The following is a 7,075-nucleotide window of genomic DNA, read 5'->3' on the forward strand; positions in this document are numbered from 1 at the left end:
TGGGACGGGGGGAGGGGACAGACGCGAGCCGGAACTCGCCTCTGTCCCCTCCTTGTCGCGTGCGGAAAAAAATACAATGCAGCGTGTACGAATATTTGCACATGTATAAAAATCGGATGGCGCGGTAACAAAAATTCTAAATTATACAGCACAAGTTGCAGCAATGCATGCGCATAAGTTAAATTACCTGCATACCTCCGTTTCCTCAAACTGTGTGTTCATAACTGGCATTGGGAGGATCGCAGTGCCACCACTGCGAGGAGGCCCAGGACTCTGCGCGGCATACGCTGGAAGAATGTCCAGCGTGGTCGGCACCGCGCAGAGACCTAAAGGGCGTTATTGGGATGGACCTCCCGTTGCCGGTCGTGGTCGACCACATGATCGGCAGCGAGAGGTCAAGAGCAGCGATTGCCTCCTTCTGCGAGATTGTGATAACGCAGAAGGAGGCAGCGGAGAGGGAGAGGGAAGCCGACCCGCTCTCCGCCAGGAGGCTAGCATCGGCGGGGCAACCCCGACGAGGCCGACGGCCCCCGTAAGGGGCCGCAGACGTAATGGCGGCGGTGGTACTACTTAGTACTTCCACCGCCGCCAAGGGGGGCTGGCCGTTAAGGCGCTCCCGAGGTGGACAGTTCGCGGGGGGCGAGGTGGAGCAATAATCCCCTCCCCCCCCTCTACAAAGATGCGACCTGCCGGTCGACCCCCCTGCTTTTATTTTATAAAATATCATTTTACTCCGTATTATAAATTTTATCTTTATCTTTTATTCCCCTTTATTTTGCCCCCCTTCTTATGTTTGTTGTGTTTTGTCCATTGTATTTATTTACTTATTATTATTTATTTATTTATTGACTTTTATTTTATCTATTTTATCTATACACCTTTTCAATTATTGATTTTATCTTGTATTTTATCATATTTTTAAGTTTTATGCGGGTTGACCAGGGGGTGGGACGGGGGGAGGGGACAGACGCGAGCCGGAACTCGCCTCTGTCCCCTCCTTGTCGCGTGCGGAAAAAAATACAATGCAGCGTGTACGAGTATATGCACATGTATAAAAATCGGATGGCGCGGTAACAAAAATTCTAAATTATACAGCACAAGTTGCAGCAATGCATGCGCATAAGTTAAATTACCTGCATACCTCCGTTTCCTCAAACTGTGTGTTCATAACTGGCATTGGGAGGATCGCAGTGCCACCACTGCGAGGAGGCCCAGGACTCTGCGCGGCATACGCTGGAAGAATGTCCAGCGTGGTCGGCACCGCGCAGAGACCTAAGGGGCGTTATTGGGATGGACCTCCCGTTGCCGGTCGTGGTCGACCACATGATCGGCAGCGAGAGGTCAAGAGCAGCGATTGCCTCCTTCTGCTAGATTGTGATAACGCAGAAGGAGGCAGCGGAGAGGGAGAGGGAAGCCGACCCGCTCTCCGCCAGGAGGCTAGCATCGGCGGGGCAACCCCGACGAGGCCGACGGCCCCCGTAAGGGGCCGCAGACGTAATGGCGGCGGTGGAACTACTTAGTACTTCCACCGCCGCCAAGGGGGGCTGGCCGTTAAGGCGCCCCCGAGGTGTTCAGGTCGCGGGGGGCGAGGTGGAGCAATAATCCCCTCCCCCCCTCTACAAAGATGCGACCTGCCGGTCGACCACCCTCCATTTATTTTATAATATTTCATTTTACTCTATATTATAAATTTTATCTTTATCTTTTATTCCCCTTTATTTTGCCACCCTTCTTATGTTTGTTGTGTTTTGTCCATTGTATTTATTTACTTATTATTATTTATTTATTTATTGACTTTTATTTTATCTATTTTATCTATACACCTTTTCATTTACTGATTTTATCTTTTATTTTATCATATTTTTAAGTTTTATGCGGGTTGACCAGGGTGGTGGGCCGGGGGGAGGGGACAGACGCGAGCCGGAACTCGCCTCTGTCCCCTCCTTGTCGAGTGCGGAAAAAAATACAATGCAGCGTGTACGAGTATTTGCACATGTATAAAAATCGGATGGCGCGGTAACAAAAATTCTAAATTATACAGCACAAGTTGCAGCAATGCATGCGCATAAGTTAAATTAACTGCATACCTCCGTTTCCTCAAACTGTGTGTTCATAACTGGCATTGTGAGGATCGCAGTGCCACCACTGCGAGGAGGCCCAGGACTCTGCGCGGCATACGCTGGAAGAATGTCCAGCGTGGTCGGCACCGCGCAGAGACCTAAGGGGCGTTATTGGGATGGACCTCCCGTTGCCGGTCGTGGTCGACCACATGATCGGCAGCGAGAGGTCAAGAGCAGCGATTGCCTCCTTCTGCTAGATTGTGATAACGCAGAAGGAGGCAGCGGAGAGGGAGAGGGAAGCCGACCCGCTCTCCGCCAGGAGGCTAGCATCGGCGGGGCAACCCCGACGAGGCCGACGGCCCCCGTAAGGGGCCGCAGACGTAATGGCGGCGGTGGCACTACTTAGTACTTCCACCGCCGCCAAGGGGGGCTGGCCGTTAAGGCGCCTCCGAGGTGGACAGGTCGCGGGGGGCGAGGTGGCGCAATAATTCCTTTCCCCCCCTCTCTACAAAGATGCGACCTGCCGGTCCACCCCCCTCCTTTCATTTTATAATATTTCATTTTACACTATATTATAAATTTTATCTTTATCTTTTATTCCCCTTTATTTTGCCCCCCTTCTTATGTTTATTGTGTTTTGTCCATTGTATTTATTTACTTATTATTATTTATTTATTTATTGACTTTTATTTTATCTATTTTATCTATACACCTTTACAATTATTGATTTTATCTTGTATTTTATCATATTTTTAAGTTTTATGCGGGTTGACCAGGGGGGTGGGACGGGGGGAGGGGACAGACGCGAGCCGGAACTCGCCTCTGTCCCCTCCTTGTCGCGTGCGGAAAAAAATACAATGCAGCGTGTACGAATATTTGCACATGTATAAAAATCGGATGGCGCGGTAACAAAAATTCTAAATTATACAGCACAAGTTGCAGCAATGCATGCGCATAAGTTAAATTACCTGCATACCTCCGTTTCCTCAAACTGTGTGTTCATAACTGGCATTGGGAGGATCGCAGTGCCACCACTGCGAGGAGGCCCAGGACTCTGCGCGGCATACGCTGGAAGAATGTCCAGCGTGGTCGGCACCGCGCAGAGACCTAAGGGGCGTTATTGGGATGGACCTCCCGTTGCCGGTCGTGGTCGACCACATGATCGGCAGCGAGAGGTCAAGAGCAGCGATTGCCTCCTTCTGCGAGATTGTGATAACGCAGAAGGAGGCAGCGGAGAGGGAGAGGGAAGCCGACCCGCTCTCCGCCAGGAGGCTAGCATCGGCGGGGCAACCCCGACGAGGCCGACGGCCCCCGTAAGGGGCCGCAGACGTAATGGCGGCGGTGGTACTACTTAGTACTTCCACCGCCGCCAAGGGGGGCTGGCCGTTAAGGCGCTCCCGAGGTGGACAGTTCGCGGGGGGCGAGGTGGAGCAATAATCCCCTCCCCCCCCTCTACAAAGATGCGACCTGCCGGTCGACCCCCCTGCTTTTATTTTATAAAATATCATTTTACTCCGTATTATAAATTTTATCTTTATCTTTTATTCCCCTTTATTTTGCCCCCCTTCTTATGTTTGTTGTGTTTTGTCCATTGTATTTATTTACTTATTATTATTTATTTATTTATTGACTTTTATTTTATCTATTTTATCTATACACCTTTTCAATTATTGATTTTATCTTGTATTTTATCATATTTTTAAGTTTTATGCGGGTTGACCAGGGGGTGGGACGGGGGGAGGGGACAGACGCGAGCCGGAACTCGCCTCTGTCCCCTCCTTGTCGCGTGCGGAAAAAAATACAATGCAGCGTGTACGAGTATATGCACATGTATAAAAATCGGATGGCGCGGTAACAAAAATTCTAAATTATACAGCACAAGTTGCAGCAATGCATGCGCATAAGTTAAATTACCTGCATACCTCCGTTTCCTCAAACTGTGTGTTCATAACTGGCATTGGGAGGATCGCAGTGCCACCACTGCGAGGAGGCCCAGGACTCTGCGCGGCATACGCTGGAAGAATGTCCAGCGTGGTCGGCACCGCGCAGAGACCTAAGGGGCGTTATTGGGATGGACCTCCCGTTGCCGGTCGTGGTCGACCACATGATCGGCAGCGAGAGGTCAAGAGCAGCGATTGCCTCCTTCTGCTAGATTGTGATAACGCAGAAGGAGGCAGCGGAGAGGGAGAGGGAAGCCGACCCGCTCTCCGCCAGGAGGCTAGCATCGGCGGGGCAACCCGTTAAGGCGCCCCCGAGGTGGACAGGTCGCGGGGAGCGAGGTGGAGCAATAATCCCCTCCCCCCCCTCTACAAAGATGCGACCTGCCGATCGACCACCCTCCTTTTATTTTATAATATTTCATTTTACTCTATATTATAAATTTTATCTTTATCTTTTATTCCCCTTTATTTTGCCACCCTCCTTATGTTTGTTGTGTTTTGTCCATTGTATTTATTTACTTATTATTATTTATTTATTTATTGACTTTTATTTTATCTATTTTATCTATACACCTTTTCATTTACTGATTTTATCTTTTATTTTATCATATTTTTAAGTTTTATGCGGGTTGACCAGGGTGGTGGGACGGGGGGAGGGGACAGACGCGAGCCGGAACTCGCCTCTGTCCCCTCCTTGTCGCGTGCGGAAAAAAATACAATGCAGCGTGTACGAGTATATGCACATGTATAAAAATCGGTTGGCGCGGTAACAAAAATTCTAAATTATACAGCACAAGTTGCAGCAATGCATGCGCATAAGTTAAATTACCTGCATACCTCCGTATCCTCAAACTGTGTGTTCATAACTGGCATTGGGAGGATCGCAGAGCCACCACTGCGAGGAGGCCCAGGACTCTGCGCGGCATACGCTGGAAGAATGTCCAGCGTGGTCGGCACCGCGCAGAGACCTAAGGGGCGTTATTGGGATGGACCTCCCGTTGCCGGTCGTGGTCGACCACATGATCGGCAGTGAGAGGTCAAGAGCAGCGATTGCCTCCTTCTGCTAGATTGTGATAACGCAGAAGGAGGCAGCGGAGAGGGAGAGGGAAGCCGACCCGCTCTCCGCCAGGTGGCTAGCATCGGCGGGGCAACCCCGACGAGGCCGACGGCCCCCGTAAGGGGCCGCAGACGTAATGGCGGCGGTGGTACTACTTAGTACTTCCACCGCCGCCAAGGGGGGCTGGCCGTTAAGGCGCCCCCGAGGTGGACAGGTCGCGGGGAGCGAGGTGGAGCAATAATCCCCTCCCCCCCTCTACAAAGATGCGACCTGCCGGTCGACCACCCTCCATTTATTTTATAATATTTCATTTTACTCTATATTATAAATTTTATCTTTATCATTTATTCCCCTTTATTTTGCCACCCTTCTTATGTTTGTTGTGTTTTGTCCATTGTATTTATTTACTTATTATTATTTATTTATTTATTGACTTTTATTTTATCTATTTTATCTATACACCTTTTCATTTACTGATTTTATCTTTTATTTTATCATATTTTTAAGTTTTATGCGGGTTGACCAGGGTGGTGGGCCGGGGGGAGGGGACAGACGCGAGCCGGAACTCGCCTCTGTCCCCTCCTTGTCGAGTGCGGAAAAAAATACAATGCAGCGTGTACGAGTATTTGCACATGTATAAAAATCGGATGGCGCGGTAACAAAAATTCTAAATTATACAGCACAAGTTGCAGCAATGCATGCGCATAAGTTAAATTACCTGCATACCTCCGTTTCCTCAAACTGTGTGTTCATAACTGGCATTGTGAGGATCGCAGTGCCACCACTGCGAGGAGGCCCAGGACTCTGCGCGGCATACGCTGGAAAAATGTCCAGCGTGGTCGGCACCGCGCAGAGACCTAAGGGGCGTTATTGGGATGGACCTCCCGTTGCCGGTCGTGGTCGACCACATGATCGGCAGCGAGAGGTCAAGAGCAGCGATTGCCTCCTTCTGCTAGATTGTGATAACGCAGAAGGAGGCAGCGGAGAGGGAGAGGGAAGCCGACCCGCTCTCCGCCAGGAGGCTAGCATCGGCGGGGCAACCCCGACGAGGCCGACGGCCCCCGTAAGGGGCCGCAGACGTAATGGCGGCGGTGGCACTACTTAGTACTTCCACCGCCGCCAAGGGGGGCTGGCCGTTAAGGCGCCTCCGAGGTGGACAGGTCGCGGGGGGCGAGGTGGCGCAATAATTCCTTTCCCCCCCTCTCTACAAAGATGCGACCTGCCGGTCCACCCCCCTCCTTTCATTTTATAATATTTCATTTTACACTATATTATAAATTTTATCTTTATCTTTTATTCCCCTTTATTTTGCCCCCCTTCTTATGTTTATTGTGTTTTGTCCATTGTATTTATTTACTTATTATTATTTATTTATTTATTGACTTTTATTTTATCTATTTTATCTATACACCTTTACAATTATTGATTTTATCTTGTATTTTATCATATTTTTAAGTTTTATGCGGGTTGACCAGGGGGGTGGGACGGGGGGAGGGGACAGACGCGAGCCGGAACTCGCCTCTGTCCCCTCCTTGTCGCGTGCGGAAAAAAATACAATGCAGCGTGTACGAGTATTTGCACATGTATAAAAATCGGATGGCGCGGTAACAAAAATTCTAAATTATACAGCACAAGTTGCAGCAATGCATGCGCATAAGTTAAATTACCTGCATACCTCCGTTTCCGCAAACTGTGTGTTCATAACTGGCATTGGGAGGATCGCAGTGCCACCACTGCGAGGAGGCCCAGGACTCTGCGCGGCATACGCTGGAAGAATGTCCAGCGTGGTCGGCACCGCGCAGAGACCTAAGGGGCGTTATTGGGATGGACCTCCCGTTGCCGGTCGTGGTCGACCACATGATCGGCAGTGAGAGGTCAAGAGCAGCGATTGCCTCCTTCTGCGAGATTGTGATAACGCAGAAGGAGGCAGCGGAGAGGGAGAGGGAAGCCGACCCGCTCTCCGCCAGGAGGCTAGCATCGGCGGGGCAACCCCGACGAGGCCGACGGCCCCCGTAAGG

This window comes from Lasioglossum baleicum, unplaced genomic scaffold (assembly GCF_051020765.1).
Source record: "Lasioglossum baleicum unplaced genomic scaffold, iyLasBale1 scaffold0029, whole genome shotgun sequence".
NCBI lineage: Eukaryota > Metazoa > Arthropoda > Insecta > Hymenoptera > Halictidae > Lasioglossum > Lasioglossum baleicum.